Here is a 5,744-nt window from a genome sequence, read left to right on the forward strand (position 1 = left end):
TTTTTCCTTTGAGACAGAGCTCACTCTGTTGCCCAGGCTGGAGTGCAGTGGTGTGATCTTACTGCAACCTCTGCCTCCTGGGTTCAAGTGACTCTTGTGCCTCAGCCTCCCGAGTAGCTAGGATTACTGCCACCATACCCAGCTCATTTTTTTGTATTTTTAATAGAGATGAGGTTTCAACATGTTCAACATGTTGTCCAGGCTGGTCTCGAACTCCTGGCCTCAAGTGGTCCACCCACCTCAGCCTCCCAAAGTGTTGGGATTACAGGCATGAGCCACCTTGCCCAGCCATGAATTTCCTTTGATTTGCAAAATCTGAGGTCTGTCAAAGAGAACATCTATAAGATAGTTTTCCTTTGGTGACAGGTGGTTATGACAAATGTTTTATTCATTTAGTACCAATTTGCATTTTATTATCCTAGCTCCTCCAACTCATTAGCTATGTAACCTTGGGCAAGTTATTTGGAATTTTGAGGCCTCAGTTTTCTTATCTGTGAAATGGAGATAACAGTATCTACTCCATAGGGTTGTCATAAGAATTAGATGAGTTACTGCACATCAGGTCTTGAGAATGGTGCCTGGGACATATTACCTACTCAGTAAGCATTAGTTATTATTTTTACTATTCTCACCATGCTTGATGCTCTGTTAAAGACAGCTGCCCCCAGCTGCCCCTACATTGAGATACATAGCCAGTGAAGTTCATATGCAAAACTTGACTTCTTCATTGTGTCCTGGGTTATCTACTGTTCGACCCATTCAGTCAGGAAGGCAAATCCGAAGCAAGTTGCAAGATAGTGTGACTATCATAGAGATAGCCTTGAATCCGCTTGAATCAACTCTCATTGGTAACAAATCATTTGCAACACACCCTACATACAACTCTTGCTGATCTCAGCAACAACCAGAGGCTACTTTTCTAGGCTATCTCCACAGAGATGGAAACATTTTTTGCCAGTAGGTCAAGGCTGTGAGTGCCCTCTGTTTGTGGTGGCCCATCTTCAGCTTGGCAGAACACCTCTGAGTCCCCAGGGCTTCCTTCCTGGAGCTTTGTGCATTTCTCTGATACATATTGTGAGCCGCAGATACCTCCTCTGTGAACTTCCAAGACGCTGCTGATAAACGTCCACATCAGAGCCTCTTTCACACTTGATGAGCATCCCTGCATGCTTAGATTCAAAATTGCTGTTCAATTTCTTATATACTGCTACTGATTGCACACTGACTGTGCAGCAGGCACTGTAGTAGGTACTCACACACATCTCATCTAATCCTCCTGATAGTCCACTGAGGTAGAGATTCTCCTTTAGGGGAGAGGTTCAGTGATGTTAACTGTGTGTGCAGGGGTTGGGGGACACACAGTGAGAATGAAATATTTGGGTTATCAGTCTCAGGTTCCTTCCATGCAATACCCACCTCACTGTCAACTTCAACAGAGGACTCCCTGGGCCCTAAACAGGTATTGCTGGTTTACTGATATCACTGCCATTCATGATTAGCAAATAGACTACTTCTGCCAGTTCTTGCACTATATATCCGAATGTGCCTGAAAGTGCACTTTGTGACAACCTTCATGGATTTGTCCGTCCTTCCTCCTCTTCCCACCCCCCACACGGTGTCTGGGACACAGACCACACTGTCCTCTGTTATATGGGATACTACACATGGCATTGATTTTTTTTTTTTAACTTAGTGAATGCGCTCTGTTCCCCCAAAATAGACTGTCACATGGATGAGCATTTCATTTCCCGAGCCTTCACAGCAGCTCCAGGAATTGCCATCACTGAAATCAGTATCATTTATTAATCTCCTACCATGTGTATGGTGGGCACTCTACTGGATTCTTGACATCACTGTTTACAGTTTTCACATCTACTCCGTAAGGGCAGGCCTAATTTATGTCCATTTTACAAATGAGGAAACTGAGGCTGTGGGGGAGTGTCGAGACACTTGCTCGTGACAGTGGAGGGGCTGCTGTTTGAATCCTGGGAGTTGTATCCTGGGGGCTTACACCTTAGCCACTATGAGAAACTGCCTCTCAATATTTACTACATTGGCCTTATCCCAGGCACTGTGTTAGGGGAGGGGAACACAGCATGGAGAGTCAGTTCATCTCCTCAAGGAGTTCAGAGTGATGGACTGAATAATACTGGAGTGGTTTTTATTTTTTCCAAACCTATTTCCACATGCCCCCACCCCCCCTGGCTGAGGCAGCAGATCCATAACACAAAGAGCTAAGGGTCCAGGGGAGCTGAGGAGGCAGTTCCCGGGGGGACAGCAGTGCTTTGCACTGTGTATTTACAGCCCAGGCTGACTCCTCTGTTTCCTCTTTGCCCTTTTCCCCTCTACTCTCATATCAGATCCACAGAGCCAAGAGCTCATTTAGGTCTGGCTTGGTGTGATAGTCTTACTGTTGCCTGGTCCATGTCTGGCTACTGAGGAGACAGGAGGCCTTATTTGGCCATAACTTATTGCTATTATGACTTTTTATAAGGCCTGAATGGCATTTCTTAGAAACCCACATGGTGTATGCACTGTTATTTATGCTCTCTTCCTAGGGGCAGGATGGGCCAGTCTTTGGGGTCAGTAGGCAAAAGCAAAGCTACACTGGGCCTTTAGTCTGCAGCTGATGCCTCCTGTTTTGCAGCTGAGCCTAGCTGTGTCCTGCTGTGACACATGTCCCATGGAATATTCAAGGCCTAGATGTCTGATCCGTCACTGAGCACCAAGCACTTTTTCTACAGCCCTGGACAGAAGTGTTCAGCCCACTGCTTTTGACAGTACCATTCCTTGGGCATTTGTCTGTGATGGGCCGTAGCCCAGAGCAAGTGTGCAAGGAGAGACTTCCACCCAAAGGCCCTGTCCTTCATGTGTCTGGCCCACCCTCTGGTGCTAGTTTTTGGGTAGGGATGGATGGGGACCCCTTTTGTAGGCTGTACCTGGGGCCTCAATTCTAGAGATTATCTCTTTTTCAAAACTCGTGAGGTTGGCAGGCTTGCACAGAATCCTTCCTTACCTTTTAGGGGAAGGGAATTGGTATTGCTGGGGAATTCAGCTGGAAGAACTTGGGACTGGTTCAGAGGGGTCAAGCCACTGTCTGTGGTCTGCTCTGCACAGAGGTGGTGCTGGTATCCAATCCAGGAAATCTGACTCCCTTTCCTGTGCCCTTTCTACAATTCCACCCTGCCTCATTCCTGCAAATGTGTGTGCACATATGATACAAGTATATCTCATCATCCAGATGGCTTATGGTCTACTTGGGAGAGGAAGCAAAGACAAATAAAGGTGCAGTACCACTTCAAACAAGATAGCATGTAGACAAGTGCTAAGTCATACAGTGTAGACAAGTTGAGACAAAGGCAATGTGTAGACCCTTTTAAAAAGAGTTGGGATGAGAGAGGTCCCTGTGAACTCGAGTTACAGATGGGAAGATTTCTGAGGGTGGTGGTGGTACTCAGGTAGCTCCTTGGGGGATTGGGATAAGAAAGATTTTGGGAATGAGTGGGCATACTTTGTAGAAGGATTAGTGATTTGAGGAAGTGGTGCAAGTTGGAGAAAAGCAAGCAGTACAGCCTTCTTTATTGTAAAAGTAAAGTGTGCTCATGTAAAAAATGTGAACGATATGAGAAAGCTCAAAGAAGAAAATCTTTGTACTCCTACTGCCCAGACAGAGTCTCCATTCTCATTTGGTGTTTACCTGCCTGTTTCTTTTTATTTAGAGATAGGGTCTTATTCTGTTGCCCAGGCTGGAGTGCAGTAGAGCTATTATGGCTCACTCCAGCCTTGAACTCCTGCACTCAAGTGATCCTCCCACCCCAGCTCCTGAGTACCTAAGACTACAGGTGCAGACTAATTTCTGTATTTTTCATAGAGATGGGGTCTCGCCGTGTTGCCCAGGCTGGTCTCAAACTCCTGGCCTCAAGCACTCCTCCCACCTCAGCTTCCCAAAGTGCTGGGATTGCAGGTGTGAGCCATTGCACCCGGCCTCTTTTTCTTTTCTTTTCTTTTCCTTTTTTTTTTTTTAAGGCATTAAGATCAAATATATTGTGTCCAGCAAGATTATGGAAGGTATCGAATAGTATATGGGGACACTTGGTCAAAGGGAACCACTGTTGGTTCTTGCTCAAGGGGTGCAGATGGATGTCGTTGTTTGAAAAGAGGTACCCGACATCTGTGAGCAGGCAGGACGGGAGCCTAGGACGAAGCAGTGGCTTTACCACGCCAGACTTGGGACTCTTTCATTACCCACTGCATGCGAGTCTCAGGTTTACCGTTCTCCACTGCTGCCCAGGGGGCTCAGAGAAAGAATTTCTCCTGAGTTGTCTCAAAAGCTGGTTCCCCACCTGCCACCCTCATACCTCCCCATCCCCAAAATTCCTCTCTTTTCCATTTACCGCCCAGTTTTTGAGGCAGTTCTCCTCCCCTAGAGTTGTTGGGGACACAGCAGGTTTTGCCACACCACAAACCTTTGCTGCTGCGTGAGGTCATTTCAGGGAGAAACTATATATAGCGGAGGACTAGCATCAGGACAGCTCCACGTTGTTCAGGCCGGTTAGCATCGTCCTTCCGCAGATGCAGGCAGGGTCACCTCAGATTCAGCACTCATCCAGTGGGGGTGTGGTCAGGAGCCCCGAGGAACCAGGGCAAGGTTGTCTTATCTTCATTGCCCTGTCTGTATAAGCCCATGAATCTCTGGTTCCTCATCTGAGTGATGAAGGAGTTGGTCTGGGAGGGGAATTTTGTACCGTTTTCCTTTTTTCTGTTTTTTTTTTTTTTTTTTGAGACAGAGTCTCGCCCTATTGCCCAGGCTAGAGTGCAGTGGTATGGTCTTGACTCACTGCAACCTCTGCCTCCCGGATTCACACCATTCTCCCGCCTCAGCCTCCCGAGTAGCTGGGACTACAGGTGCCCGCCACCTCGCCCGGCTAATTTTTTTTTTTTTTTTAGTAGAGATGGGGTTTCACCGTGTTAGCCAGGATGGTCTCGATCTCATGACCTCGTGATCCGCCTGCCTCGGCCTCCCAAAGTGCTGGGATTACAGGCGTGAGCCACCGCGCCCGTCCTTGTACCGTTTTTCAAAGCTACTTGAACCCTTTCTGGGGTAAGCTTACAAGGTAGCTTGATATATACAACCAACTGGGTACTGCGCTGGTTGAAGCTGGAGAGAATGACCCCCCAGAGGGTTCCACGTATGTCCTGGGGTCCTACAGAGCACACAGTTTGAAAACCACTGAGCAAGCTCATCCTCTGAGATTTCTTTCAGAGAGTCTGGCCTCATGCGTAGGATCTGGCATAAATAACACATAAGCAGGGTTGCAAGCTCTGTGACCTTTGGAGACATTGATGGGCATCTTGGGTAGCCTGGGGGTGTGGCACAGGGACAGATCTCAGGGCAGAGTCTTCTGGCGTTGAGGCAGCCAGGCAGTGGCACAGTTTGCAGATGCAGTTGGACTTCTGGCCTGCATGTTGAAGGGCTGTTTCTTTTTCTGTCTACTCCTGCCTGCCTTTCTTTTTAGCACTGGTTTGCCCCAAAGAAGAGATGAAAATGAGGATTTAATACATTTCAGGCAAGGAAAGAGCATTTAATTTAAGTTGCCTGAGGCTGAATTACACATTGTATAGAAAGAGTATTTGTCGAGCACAGTGGTGCCTCTGGCAGATATAGGAAAGCCAGAATGTGGGGCCAGTTTTTCTTCATTCAGCAAGTATTTGTAGAGTGCCAGCTTTGTATTCCTGGAGAGGCA

The sequence above is a fragment of the Mandrillus leucophaeus genome, unplaced genomic scaffold, assembly GCF_000951045.1.
Source record: "Mandrillus leucophaeus isolate KB7577 unplaced genomic scaffold, Mleu.le_1.0 Scaffold117, whole genome shotgun sequence".
NCBI lineage: Eukaryota > Metazoa > Chordata > Mammalia > Primates > Cercopithecidae > Mandrillus > Mandrillus leucophaeus.